This window comes from Dama dama, chromosome 12, assembly GCF_033118175.1.
Source record: "Dama dama isolate Ldn47 chromosome 12, ASM3311817v1, whole genome shotgun sequence".
Lineage (NCBI taxonomy): Eukaryota > Metazoa > Chordata > Mammalia > Artiodactyla > Cervidae > Dama > Dama dama.
Genome location: NC_083692.1, coordinates 98890268 through 98905825, shown reverse-complemented (window position 1 = coordinate 98905825; position 15558 = coordinate 98890268). Strand labels below are relative to the sequence as shown.

Here is a 15558-nt window from a genome sequence, read left to right as displayed (position 1 = left end):
GGTTATACAGAAGACCTTTTTTAAATTGAAAAAACTTATTAGTGGTTTTCTGGGAGCATTCTGACTGGTCATCTAACCTTGAGGTGGAAGGGTATGGTATATATACAAGGAATTTTTCCAAGCTGTAGAAAATTTAGTATTTTTTCTATGACATCAGGCAATAATAAACTGTTGTATTCCCTTCATTTTTCCAGGTCAGATTTTCTCCCACCCTGATCCACTGCCAAGAAACTAGATATCAGTCATTACTAAGGTTCTTTCCCTGCCACCTTATTCACCCAGAGGTTTTAAGAGTTCTTTACAATTCAGAACATTATATTCCTCAGTCTTTGCATGTGTGCATGCTCAGTCGGTTCAGTTGTGGCCAATTCTTTGTGACCCTATGGACTGTAGCCTGACGGGCTTTTCTGTTCATGGGATTCTCCAGGCAAGAACACTGGAGTGGGTTGCCATGACTTCCTCCAGGGGATCTTCCAGACCCAGGAACTGAATGCACGTCTCTGTGTCTCCTTCACTGCAGACAGATTTTTAACTGATGAGCCAGGGAAGCCTCATTCCTTAGTCTTTAGTCTTTTTTAATTTACTTTTTATTTTATATTGGAATATAGTTGATTTACAATGTTCTGTTAGTTTTAAGTATATAGCAAAGTGCTTTAGTTATGCATATACATATATCCATTCTTTTTCAGATTCTTTTCCCATATAGGTTTTTAAAAAATTTTTAATTGGAGGGTGATAACTTTACAATATTGTGGTGGTTTTTGCCATACAGTCACATGAATCAGCCACGGGTGTACATGTGTTCCCCATCCTAACCCACACTCCCACCTCTGTCCCCATCTCATGCCTCAGGGTCATCCCAGTGCACCAGCCTTGAGCACCCTGCCTCATGAATCAAACCCGGACTGGTGATCTATTTCACATATGATAATATACATGTTTCAATGCTATTCTCTCAAATCATCCCACCCTCGCCTTCTCCCACAGAGTCCAACAGTCTGTTCTTTACATCTGTGTCCCTTTGCTGTCTTGCATATAGGGTCATCATTACCATCTTTCTAAATTCCATATATATGCATTAATATACTGTATTGGCGTTTTTCTTTCTGACTTCGCTCTGTATAATAGGCTCCAGTTTCATCCACCTCATTAGAAGTGATTCAAATGCATTCTTTTTAATAGCTGCATAATATTCCATTGTGTATATGTACCACAGCTTTCTTATCCATTTGTCTGCCAGTGGACATCTAGGTTGCTTCCATGTCCCGGCAATTGTAAACAGTGCTGCGATGAACACTGGGGTACATGTGGCTCTTTCAATTCTGGTTTCCTCGGTGTGTATGCCCAGCAGTGGGATTGCTGGGTCATATGGCAGTTCTATTTCCAGTTTTTTAAGGAATCTCCACACTGTTCTCCATAGTGGCTGTACTAGTTTGCATTCCCACCAACAGTGTAAGAGGGTTCCTTTTTTTCCACACCCTCTCCAGCATTTATTGCTTGTAGGCTTTTGGATAGCAGCCATTCTGACTGGTGTGAGATGGTACCTCATTGTGGTTTTGATTTGCACTTCTGTGATAATGAGTGATGTTGAACATTTTTTCATGTGTTTGTTAGTCATTTGTATGTCTTCTTTGGAGAAATGTCTATTTAGTTCTTTGACCCATTTTTTGATTGGGTCGCTTATTTTTCTGGAATTGAGCTGCAGGAGTTGCTTGTATATTTTTGAGATTAATTCTTTCTGAGTTGCTTCATTTGCTATTATTTTCTCCCATTCTGAGGGCTGTCTTTTCACCTTGCTTATAGTTTCCTTTGTTGTGCAAAAGCTTTTAAGTTTCATTAGGTTCCATTTGTTTATTTTTGCTTTTATTTCCATTACTCTGGTAGGTGGGTCATAAAGAATCCTACTATGATTTATGTCAGAGAGTATTTTGCATATGTTTTCCTCTAGGATTTTATAGTTTCTGGTGTTACATTTAGATCTTTAATCTATTTTGAGTTTATTTTTGTGTATGGTGTTAGAAAGTGTTCTAGTTTCATTCTTTTACAAGTGGTTGACCAGTTTTCCCAGCACCGCTTGTTAAAGAGATTGTCTTTTCTCCATTGTGTATTCTTGCCTCCTTTGTCAAAGATAAGGTATCCATATAGGTTTTTAAAGAATATTGAGTAGAGTTCCCTGTGCTATACAGTAGGTCCTTGTTGATGATCTCTTTCATGTATGTGTGCTTCCCTGGTAGCTCAGCTGGTAAAGAAGACCCGAGTTTGATCCCTGGGTTGGGAAGATTTTCTCAAGAAGGGAATGGCTACCCACTCCAGTATTCTGGCCTGGAAAATCCCATGGACAGAGAAGCCTGGTTGGCTACAGTCCATGGGGTCACGAAGAGTCAGACATGACTGAGCGACTTTCACTTTCACTTTTTCACTGGGTGGCTCAGACAGTAAAGAGTTGCCTGCAACGCAGGAGACCTGGGTTCGATCCCTGGGTCGGGAAGGTCCCCTGGAGAAGGAGATGGCAACCCACACCAGTATTCTTGCCGGGAAGAGCCCATGGACAGAGGAGCCTGGTGGGCTACAGTCCATGGGTTCACACAGAATCTGACACGACCGAGTGACTAACCCTTTCACTTTCATTTTCATTTGTGTGTGTGCATGCTAAGTTGCTTCAGTTGTGTCTCACTCTTGGCAACAGTATGGACTGCAGCCCGCCAGCCCAATCTCTGTCCTTGAGATTCTCCAGGCAAGAATACTGGAGTGGGTTGCCATGACCTCCCTCAGGGGATCTTCCCAACCCAGAGATTGAACACACGTCTCATGTCTCCTGCTTTGGCAGATGGGTTCTTTACCACTACGCCACCAGGAGCATGCACATGTTAACCCCAAGCTCCTAATTTATCTTCCCCCGACACATTTCCCCTGTGGTAACCGTAAACTTGCTTTTGAAGTCTGGGAGTCTGTTTCTGTTTTGCAAATAAGTTCATTAGTATCATTTTTTTTAGATTCCACATATGTGATATCATGTGATATTTATTTTTGTCTGACTTACTTCACTTAACATGACACTGTCTAGATCCATCAATGTTGCTACAGATAGCATTACTTCATTGTTTTTATAGCCCTCAGTCTTTAGTCTTGACTACTCATGTCCTTCTGTGCCAAGACTGGGCATAAGATCTTTCCCCAGAGTTTCCATGGACATGATTCTTTCTATTCTATGCCCACTGCTGTTTCACAGGTTGCCTTTAAGAGTCCTCAGAAAGAGGTGCTTGGATCATGTGTGTGGAGGTGAGCTGTGGTCCCCCAGCTCTTTAAGAGGAGCTGTCCTACTTCCTTCTCCCTCTACCGCAAAGTCCTCCACTTTCTCTTCAATAATTCCTTCTATGAGTTTGATTTTGCATGTAAAATCCAAGAGGAGGTGTTGTCTGCTGGGTGCCCAAGCTTCTGTTTTATATTTGGACACAAAAACATTTGCGTCAAGGCAAGGGAACATATAAGCTTAGAAAACCTCCTTGGGATGGAGAGAGGAAAATACCTGTGGATGGGAGAATAAAAAAGCACATACTGATATTTAGATAAATTATTCAGCCTCTTTATTATTATTCTTTTTATTTAAGAGCTTATTATTTTTTGAGTAATTTTAGTTTTAAAATAAATTGAGAGAAAGGTAAGAAAATTACCCATTATACTTCCTTACCACACACATGTATAGCTTCTACCATTATCAATATTATTCACTAGAATGGTACAATTTTTTTTCTTTTTTACCAAATATAACCTTATATTATAGGGGACTGGAATGCAAAAGTAGGGAGTCAAGAAACACCTGGAGTAACAGGCAAATTTGGCCTTGGAGTACAGAATGAAGCAGGGCAAAGGCTAATAGAGTTTTGCCAAGAGAACGCACTGGTCATAGCAAACACCCTCTTCCGACAACACAAGAGAAGACTGTACACATGGACATTACCAGATGGTCAACACCAAAATCAGATTGATTATATTCTTTGCAGCCAAAGATGGAGAAGCTCTATACAGTCTGCTAAAACAAGACCGGGAGCTGACTGTGGCTCAGATCATGAACTCCTTATTGCCAAATTCAGACTTAAATTGAAGAAATTAGGGAAAACTACAAGACTTAGGTTTATACAGTGGAAGTGACAAATAGATTCAAGGGATTAGATCTGATAGCAGAGTGCCTATTGAACTATGGACTGAGGTTCATGACATTGTACAGGAGACAGGGTTCAAGACCATCCCCAAGAAAAAGAAATGCAAAAAAGCAAAATGACTGTGTGAATAGGCCTTACAAATAGCTGTGAAAAGAGAAGTGAAAGGCAAAGGAGAAAAGGAAATATATACCCATTTGAATGCAGAGTTCCATAGAATATCAGGAGAGATAAGAAAGTCTTCCTCAGTGATCAATGCAAAGAAATAGAGGAAAACAATGGAATGGGAAAGATGAGGTCTATTCAAGAAAATTAGAGATACCAAGGGAACATTGCATGCAAAGATGGGCTCAAGAAAGGACAGAAATGGTATGGACCTAACAGAAGCAGAAGATATTTAAAAAAGGTGGCAAGAATACACAGAAGAACTATACAAAAAGGATCTTCATGACCCAGGTAATCACGATGGTGTGATCACTCACCTAGAGCCAGACATTCTGGAATGCGAAGTCAAGTGGGCCTTAGGAAACATCACTATGAACAAAGCTAGCGGATGTGATGGAATTCCAGTTGAGCTATTTCAAATCCTAAAAGAGGATGCTGTAAACGTGCTACACTCAATAAGTCAGCAAATTTGGAAAACTCAGCAGTGGTCACAGGACTGGAAAAGGTCAGTTTCCATTCCAATGGTCACAGGACTGGAAAAGGTCAGTTTCCATTCCAACCCCAAAGAAAGGCAGTGCCAAAGAATGCTCAAACTACTGCACAATTGCACTCATCTCACACACGCGTAAAGTAATGCTCAAAATTCTCCAAGCCAGACTTCAACAATACATGAACCATGAACTTCCAGATGTTCAAGCTAGATTTAGAAATGGCAGATCAAATTGCCAACATCCACTGGATAATAGATAAAGCAAGAGAGTTCCAGAAAAATGTCTATTTCTGCTTTATTGACTATACCAAAGCCTTTAACTGTGTGGATCACAACAAACTGTGGAAAATTCTTCAAGAGATGGGAATACCAGACCACTTGATCTGCCTCTTGAGAAATCTGTATGCAAGTCAGGAAGCAACAGTTAGAACTGGACATCGAACTGGTAACAAATAGGGAAAGGAGTACATCAAGGCTGTATATTGTCACCCTACTTATTTAACATATACAGAGTACATCATGAGAAATGCTGGGCTGGCAGAAGCACAAGCTGGAATCAAGATTGCCGGGAGAAATATCAATAATCTCAGATATGCAGATGACACCACCCTTATGGCAAAAAGTGAAGAAGAACTAAAGAGCCTGTTGATAAAAGTGGAGAGGAGAGTGAAAAAATTGTCTTAAAGCTCAACATTCAAAAAATGAAGATCATGGCATCTGGTCCCATCACTTCATGAGAAATAGATGGGGAAACAGTGGAAACAGTGTCAGACTTTATTTTTCTGGGCTCCAAAATCACTGCCGATGGTGACTGCAGCCATGAAATTAAAAGACGCTTACTCCTTGGAAGAAAAGTTATGCCCAACCTAGATAGCATATTAAAAAGCAGAGCCATTACCTTGCCAACAAATGTCCGTCTAGTCAAGACTATGGTTTTTCCAGCAGTCATGTATGCATGTGAGAGTTGGACTATAAAGAAAACTGAGCACTGAATAATTGATGCTTTTGAACTGTGGTGCTGGAGAAGACTCTTGAGAATCCCTTGGACTGCAAGGAGATCCAACCAGTCCATCCTAAATGAAATCAGTCCTGAATCTTCTTTGGAAGGACTGATATTGAAGCTGAAACGCCAATACTTTGGCCAGCTGATGTGAAGGGCTGACTTATTTGAAATGACCCTGATGCTGGCAAAGATTGAAGGCGGGAGGAGAAGGGGATGACAGAGAATGAGATGGTTGGATGTCATCACTGACTCAATGGATATGAGTTTGAGTGAACTCCACGAGTTGGTGATGGACAGCGAGGCCTGGCATGCTGCAGTTAATGGGGTTGCAAACAGTTGGATACAAATGAGCGACTGAAGTGATAACCGTACATTGACCCACCTCAATTGCCCTAAGTTGATAGTTTACCTTAGAGTTCACCTTTGGCATTGAACATCCTATGGGTTTGGACAGATGTATGTATATATGTAAATAGATCCATAATTATGATATCATATAAAGGATTTTTACTGCCCTGAAAATCTTCTCTTCTCTGCTTATTCACCCCTCAACACCAAGAACCACAGGTATTTTTACTGTCTCCATACTTTTCTTTTTCTAGAATGTCATAAAGTTGGAATCACACTGTAATAGCCTTCTCATATTGTCCTTGCTCACTTTGTAGTATGTATTTAACTTTCCTCCATGTCTTTTTATATCTGAATATCACTTTTTTAAATGCTGAATAATATTACATTGCCTGAATGTTCCACAGTTTATCCATTCACATACTAAAGGACATTTTGGTTGTTTCCAGATTTTGGTAATTAGAGTAAAGCTGCTATAAACATCCATGTGCAGGACATGGATGTTTTTATGTGACACAGGTTTTTAGTTCCTTTGGTTAGATATTAAGGGACACAACAGCTGGGCCAAGTGGTAAAAGTATGTTTAGTTTTGTAAGAAATAGCCAAACTGTCTTTCAAAGTATCTGTACTATTTTGCATTCTTGTCAACAATGAACAAGAGTTCCCACTGGTCCACATTCTCACCAGCATCTGATGTTGTCAGTGTTCCAGAGTTTGGTCATTCTAATAGGTATGTAGTTGAATTTCATTGTTGTTTTAATTTGCATTTTCCTGATGACTTATGACGTGGAGCATTTTTTCATATGCTTATTTTTCATCTGTCTATCTTCTTTGGTGAGATGTTTGTTAATGTCTTGGACCATTTTTTAGTAGTTTATTTTCTTATTCTTGTATTATTTTTCTTCTTAAAAGAGTAAAAAACAAAAGGCATATTGATGTTTGATGTTTAATTGTTGGTATTTATTCTTTCAAAATGTATTAGGAATCAAAGATAACTGTTCTAGTCAAATGTCCTAACCAAAAGAAAGTTCTTATTTATATAACTTCTTTTCTGAAGAAGGTTAGAGAAGTTGAGCTAATAAATCAACTCAAGGTAGAAATAAAAGGATAAGAGGAAACTCTGTCTTGATGATGTGCGACCTTGCAGAAGCAGGATCAGTCACAGGCAGACCTATCATCTGTGCTGCAGTGGATCCTGGCGGGACTGGGGCTGGGAACTGGCAGAAGCAGAAACGGCTCAACTCTGGCACAGTCCTGGACCGCTGTGTTGGCCCTCTCTCTGTCCTGGTTAGGTAATTCCATTGGCTTTTCAGTGACATGTGTTTGCAGAAAAAGCATATAACATGGAAACCCAAGAGAGAGTGTACCTTTGAAAGGAATTTAAGGATATTATGAGAAATCATTAAAAAAAAAAATCAGATGACTTCTAAAGTTTCTGTGAAGTTTGTAGATGACTGTAATCCCAAATGGATAAGGTATGCAGAGTTAAATTTATTCTTTAGTTCTAGGTGTTTTTTGACATACCATTACACTCCTTCATTGCCAAATTAAAGAAATAGAGAAATCTGAATCTTAATAATTTTCTCTTGATTCCTAATATCCTTTTTTGCTGAAAGATATGAAAACCTTTGGGTAAAAATTGAGATCTTAATTAGATATAGAGATTGTTTACATGTATTTAAAAGAAAAATATTACCACACAGCTAGATGATGAGAACTTCTTATCATGTGTTTTCTCATTTTTCCTGTGAGTTAAAGTGCCTTGAAGAATGTGTATTATTAAAATAATGAATTCTGTTTAATTATTTTGTGTTCAGTATCTAGCAGGCTTTCCTAGTAGATGTGATTTCAGTTTTTCTTACCAGATTAAACAGCTGCTCTGCTTTTTCACAAAGCAGTGTGTTTATATTCCAAGATTTGTGATTTGATAGCTTGACTAGTCTTGTACCATTCTGTTGTTGCTAACTAGTTGCTTATACAGTTGTTGTATTTTGCAGGGTAAGACTGGAATTGGGACTTTAAGAAGTCTCTAATTCAGTGGTTCCCTTAAAATTTCCTATAGTTCCTTTAAAAATATTCAGATGTTTATATTCAAATATTCAGTTTTGAATCACAATCTCCAGGCACCCAATAATCTTGTCCCTCACTACTCTGTCAGAAATGGTACTACCTAAATTGTCTTATAAACCACATAGTAAATTGACAAGTATGGGGATACTGTAGCTTTATTTCTCATTTAACTGGACTTTTAAATATATGAGCAGAGAATTGTAAAATGAGAAAATGGCCTTAAAAAAAGACAGTTTAGTTTTAAAGGTTTCAACTTCATGACCTCTTCCTATTTGAAACAGAAGATCTTAACATATTATGAGGTTCTATGAAATCTTTCATGACTAATTGGAATAAAAATGCTGTTGTCCTCAATTGTAGTCTCATAAGACTGCCATCAGTCACCACAGGATAAAATATAGACTTACCCTTTTGTTTATGATGTTTAGTGGATGTTTTTGTAATATTTAGTATTTTTTCATCATTTATGTTGACATTTCTGCCAAGAGTTTTTTTTTTTTAATTTTTAACTTTCTTTGAATAAGATTTTGGTAAAATAAAGTGCAGAATGAAGATAAAGATATTGATATCTATTTCTAGAGGAGAGGGCTTCTTTCACAGCAAAATAATCTTAAAGTTTGAAAGTTTAAGATTTTATAATATGGACAAATTGTTAACCATAGCATTGATTTTTTTTCCCTCTAAGTGAGTAATCAGATTAGAAAAGATATTTTGTTTAGTTTTTGAATTCTATACATGTAATCATTTTATGTATTTCTGTACCTTCCTTTTACTGTTCAGTGATAGGGTTTTGAGATTCTTCTTTATTTATCCCCTAGTATATACCTCACTCCTTTCCATTGCCATAGGCATGGCAGAGTGTAAATATTCAAGTTTATTCATCTGTTCTACTGTGGATGGAAATTTGAATTATTGTCAAAATAATGTATTGTTACAAACACTATTGCTGTGACTATTTAAAAAATATTTATTAGTGTATAAATACCATAAAATTCACTCATTTAAAGTGTATATACAGTTCAGTGGTTTTTATTACATTTATAAAATTGTGAAAGTCTCACTAAAATTTAATTTTAGAACATTTCATCATGCTAGATGGAAACCCTGTACCTATTAATAGTCACTTCCCACCCCCACCTCACCTCTCCCTCAGTCCCTGGAAACCACTAATCAGTTTGCTTTCTATTTCTATAGTTTTGCCGTTCTGGACATTTCACATAAATAGAATCATGTGATATGTGACCTTTTGTGTTTGACTTCCTTCGTTTAACACATTTGTTTTCAATATTCCTCCTTATTGTATGTGTCAGTACTTCATCCTATCGCCAAATAGTAGTGCATTCGAGAGACCACATTTCGTCTGTCTTTTCCTCAGTTGATGGATATTTGGGTTTCTGCTGTTTGTGTACAAGTTTTTATGGGGACATAATTTTTCATCAGTTTCACATGTAGATACCTAGGAGTGAAATTACTGGGTTACATAGTAACTCTATGTATCATATTTTGAGGTACTGCCAAACTGTTTTGAGAGTGTCAGTATCATTTTATATTCCCATTAGCAATGTATGAGAGTTCAGTTTCTTCACCTCCTTGCCAACACTTATGATTGTATATCTTTGGACTGGTATCTCATTGTGTTATTTCCCAAATGACTAATGGTGTTGACCACTTTTCCATGTGCTTATTGATCATTCATATATCTGGAGAAAGACAGTATATTCAAACTCTTCTCACATTTTAAAATTTGACATTTGATTTTTATTGTTGAGTTGCAAGAATTCTTTATACATATTATATATATTTTCTGGAAACAAATCCCTAATCAGTCATATAATTTGAAAATGTTTTCTCTCATTCTGTCGATTGGCATTTCACATTCTTGATGGTGTCCTTTGAAGCATAAACATTTAAAATTTTAATACAGTCAAACTTATCTATTTTTTTTATTGCATATACTTTTAGTGTTACATGTAAGAAACCAAAGATTTCTTAATTCAGAGTCTCCAAAACAATTTTAAAGTTCCAAGGACTTATACCTAGGTTTTCCTCTAAAAACTTTATAGTTTTAACTTTTAGTCTTTGATCCATTTTTGAGTTAATCTCTGTATGTGGTATGAGATAGGGTCCAACTTCATTTTTGCATATAGATATTTGGTTATCCCAGCATCATTTGTTGAAAAACCCCACCGAATTGTCTTGGTACCTTTGTTGAAACCAATTGAACATAAATTTAAGGGCTTATTCTAGTTTCTCAATTCTATTCCATTGATTTATATGTCTGTTCTTGTGCCAGTATCATATTTTAATTACTGTAGCTTTGAAATCAACATATATTCCCTTTATCTTTCCACATTAGATTTAATAAACCTTGGGACTTCCCTGGTGGCTCAGCTGATAAAGACTCTGCCTGCAATGTGGGAGACCTGGGTTCGATCCCTGGGTTGGGAAGATTCCGTGAAGAAGGGCATGGCAACCCACTCCAATGTTCTTGCCTGGAGAATTCCCATGGACAGAGGAGCCTGGCAGGCTACAGTCGATGGGGTTGCAAAGAGTAGGACACGACTGAGCGACTAAACACATGGTAAACCTTATTTCATCTCAAATGTTTTACATTTTAGCAGTATAAAATTATGAAATTAGTAAATAAAGCAAAAATGAATGATGCTTATAATACCACCAGCCAGAGTCACTACTTTAGGACTTCCTTTTGGTCTCTTTTTAAGCAACATTATAAATTAGTTTTCAGTTGATCCACATGCAGTGTGGTAAGTGGTGACCTTATTTTTCTTCCAAGATAATCTTCATGATGTTCTTGTGTAATATTTAAGCTTTTTTTTTAGTAACATAGATATAATTGAAACACATAAACGTCTATTAATGACAAAGTGAGCTTTCTATTTGCAACTTATTTTTATGGTCTTCAATTCTGTTTATAGGGGGAGACAGTTTCTAATAACCTCTAAGCCATAAATTTCTAATGGAGTGGAATAACTGTCAGAGACAAAGTCAATACTTTCAAAGTTTACACTAATATTCTTTGAAATTAGAAATTGACCTTTTTTTGCTTTCTTTTTTTCTCTTTAAGAATAAATACAAACGAGTTTAGAAATTTGGAGTATATATGACATTTGAAATACAAATCTTTTGATCTCTGCTGAAAAATCATGTGTGTTGTTGTTTGTCTTCTTCCTTATTGATAATAGGTTAAAACTATAAATAACTTTTTTCTATAAAATATGGTTAAAAATTAGCACGATTGTTGTTTTAATGTTTAGTAGCATATATTGTTCAAATTACAACTTGAATAGAAGTGAAATATTTTAAAACTAAACACTAAGCAATTAAAAAGTTAACACTGTATTCTCCCACAATGCTTATGCTTAAAATTCATACTAACTTGCAGTGACTATGCATGTGAGACCTATTGTATGATAATTTCTTTTTTCCACAGAGAACAAATTGCTGACTAAAAATCAAGCTGCTGTACTAACTCTATGAAGTAGCTATGAAAACATTGCAGATTTTAAGAGTTTTTTTTCTTTTTTCTCTAGTTTTATTGAGAAATAATTGATATATATCACTATATTAGTTGAAGACATATCAAGTGATGATTTGATTTACATGTATTGTGAAATGATTTTTGTATAAGTTCTTGTTAAGATTATTCGGTTACACTTATTGTGTTCAAGCCATTTGGCAAGTTGTTGTTCTATCTGGGGTTGCTTGATAGGAAAGGTGGATGTTCCACATTAAATAGTACAGAAGTTTCTAACTAATTCCATGGGATCTATGTGCAGATTGTTGGATTGGCACATATTCAAGATATTTGCCACTTTTTAGTTTCCATCACCATAGTCTTTTCCATATTTGCTGCCATGGAGGTGGTATAGTATGGTATATAATGAAGGCATTGGCTCTGAAGCCTGTAGGGGCTCAAATCCTAGCTCCGCCAGTTGTTAGCAATGTGACACTGGACCAAGTATTAACTTTTCTGTTACACAATTTCTTTTCATCAGTGAGATGGATACTTTTAAAAAGTTCTCATGGGTCTCATGAGAAGATAAAATGAGAAGATGCATGCAAAGCACTTAGCAATTTCCAGTGGGCAATAAGGCACAGTTCTCAGAAGGTTTTTGCCTACACTTTATCTTTTTCTACTCTTAAGTGGTCTTAGCTTTGGGAAAATGGAAGGAAATACCTTCTTCCCCAGATCATGGAGATGGAGCCTGAGATCTACTTGATTCTTAGGAACAGCGGGCTTGTACAGTCTTGTGAAGTGAAGAGACGTTGAGGGAAGAATGGAAGAGATGTATTACAACACTAGGAAGATTCAACCCAGAGAAGGAATATACTGATTTGTGAGGAGTTACCTTTAGGGAAACAGCATCAGTGTGAGCCTGACATTTCCCCTATTCTGGTTCTTATCTGGTTCACCTTCTTCCTTGATTTAAGATGCTCTATGCTTTCGTTCAACAGTTGACCCTTGGAGAATGTGGAGGTTAGGGGCATGGAGCCCCCAGAACCAGTCAAAAATCCATGTAAAACTTTACAGTCATTCTTCTGTATCCACAGTTCCACATCTGCAGATTCAACCACTGAATCACGTAGTAATGTAGTATTTACTGTTGAAGAAAATCTGTGTATGAGTGGACTTGTGCAATTCAAACCCATTTTGTTCAAGGTCAACTGTACTTTGCTGTTTTTTTTTTTCCCCTTACTCCTGAAAGTTTACACATTAGCTGGTAATCAAGGATTTTACAACTGTGAAATTGTAGGTTTCCTTAATCAGAATTCTTACATGAATGGTCATAATTGGACTCAGATCTTCTTTGGGAAATATCATCTAATACAATAATGCTTCTGTGTTATTGTCATTTCCTTTACACTATAGGCAGTGACCATCAATCCAGAGAAAGATGCTTTGGGTAGATAGCCTGAGATAATTGCTTAGCATGGAACTTAAGGAAAAGTATGTCATTATAGGATATTTGGGTATTTAACCACTTTATGAAAATACCATATAGTTTCAATTCAATTCAGTTCAGTCACTCAGTTGTGTCTGACTCTTTGCGACCCTGTGAACGCCATGCACGCCAGGCCTCCCTGTCCACCACCAACTCCCGGAGTCCACCCAAACTCATGTCCATCGAGTTGGTGATGCCGTCCAACCATCTCATCCTCTGTCGTCCCTTTCTCTTCCTGCCCTCAATCTTTCCCAGCATCAGGGTCTTTTCCAATGAGTCAGCTCTTTGCATCAGGTGGCCAAAGTATTGGAGTTTCAGCTTCAGCATCAGTCCTTTCAGTGAACACCCAGGACAGATCTCCTTTAGGATGGACTGGTTGGATCTCCTTGCAGTCCAAGGGACTCTCAACAGTCTTCTCCAACACCACAGTTCAAAAGCATCAATTCTTTGGCACTCAGCTTTCTTTATAGTCCAACTCTCACATCCATACATGACCACTGGAAAAACCATAGCCTTGACTAGACGGACCTTTGTTGGCAAAGTAATGTCTCTGCTCTTTAATATGCTGTCTAGGTTGGTCATAACTTTTCTTTCAAGGAGTAAGCGTCTTTTAATTTCATGGCTGCAATCACCATCTGCAGTGATTTTGGAGCCCAGAAAAATAAAGTCAGCCACTGTTTCCATTGTTTCCCCATCTATTTGCCATGAGGTGATGGGACTGGATGCCATGATCTTAGTTTTCTGAATGTTGAGCTTTAAGCCAACTTTTTCACTCTCCTCTTTCACTTTTGTCAAGAGGCTCTTTAGTTCTTCACTTTCTGCCATAAGGGTGGTATCATCTGCGTATCTGAGGTTATTGATATTTCTTCTGGCAATCTTGATTCCAGCTTGTGCTTGCTCCAGCCCAGCATTTCTCATGATACACTCTGCATATAAGTTAAATAAGCAGGGTGACAATATACAGCCTTGACATACTCCTTTTCCTATTTGGAACCAGTCTGTTGTTCCATGTCCAGTTATAACTGTTGCTTCCTGACCTGCATATAGGTTTCTCAAGAGGCCGGTCAGGTGGTCTGATATTCCCAACTCTTTAAGAATTTTCCACAATTTATTGTGAGCCGCACAGTCAAAGGCTTTGGTATAGTCAATAAAGCAGAAATAGATGTTTTTCTGGAACTCTCTTGCTTTTTCGATGATCCAGTGGATTTTTTAAAAATTTACAAATATTTCTAAGTGCCTCAGCTAGGCCACAGCAGGAGGGAGACTGTGAAATTCAGACTAGTGAACAAGATCAACCCAACAGTAATAAAGTGCTCACAAAGCACTTTATTAAAGGCATAAAGTACATATCCCATTTATATCAGTATTTTCACAATTCCTTAAGATTGAGGGCTCCTTGTAGGAATCTTATTTGAATTGGAATTTCTTTTTTTTCTTTAATTTTATTTTTAGTTTTCTTTTTCCTGGAGAATTCCATGGACAGAGGAGCCTGGGGGGCCACAGCCCATGGGGTTGCAGAGTCAGACAGGACTGAGTGAGTAACACACAAGCAGGCCCAGTTTTTAGTTGGAGGATGACTGCTTTACAGTGTTGCGTTGGTTTCTGCCCATCATCAGCAGGAATCAGCCATAGGTATACATAATGTCCACAGCACAGAAAACTATCAACAAGGTGAAAAGACTACCCTCAGGATGGGAGAACATAATAGCAAATGAAACAACTGACAAAGGATAAATTTCTAAAATAAATGAACTCATGTAGCTCAGTACCTGAATTTGGGTTTCTGTGCTCAGTACATGTGTGCTGTGTGAAGGAATGAGTGAATGAGCAGACTTAGGTCAGTTTGGCACCACGCGTCTCTGAAGAGAGTTTATGCCGGTGACGTGTTAAGTCAAGAGTGACTTGAGTCTTACCTAGTAGTTTATGCTGTTCACTTGGAAAGCTCTGATGCTACTTTAACTTTCTTGAATCAACATTAGATATATTGAGGAATGCCATTATTAATGCACACCTTTCCTAATGATTGCTCTCTAGACAAGAATCAGGATTTTTCATGAATTGCTACTTTAAAGTCAGTCTTTATCTTGATTAAATTGAAATATGCAGTTTTAAAACTAAATTCTACATACCTGTGATAATGTAAATTACTTTCCAGAAATAATTTACTTACATCAACCCCAACTGATCCTTTCCATATTGAGAATCACACTGCAGAAGGTTTTTAATTCTCAACTCAGTGGTGTCAGACTTGGCCATGTAACAAGCTTTAGCCAGTAATGTGAATGCGAGTGATGGGTGCCACTTCTCAGCAGAGACTTTAAGAGCCATAACGTGGTTCTGCCATTATTCTTTCCTTCTACT

General features: G+C 37.5%; 1 long non-coding RNA gene across 2 annotated transcripts in view; it reads left to right on the top strand.

Annotated features, from left to right (window-relative positions):
- LOC133066788 (uncharacterized) overlaps nucleotides 1–15558 on the top strand; it is a 201248-nt gene that overhangs the window by 56143 nt on the left and 129547 nt on the right. For both annotated transcript variants that reach the window (XR_009695203.1, XR_009695204.1), the window contains exon 2: nucleotides 10590–10814. This is a non-coding gene — a long non-coding RNA (uncharacterized LOC133066788). The remainder of the gene's footprint in view (nucleotides 1–10589; nucleotides 10815–15558) is intronic.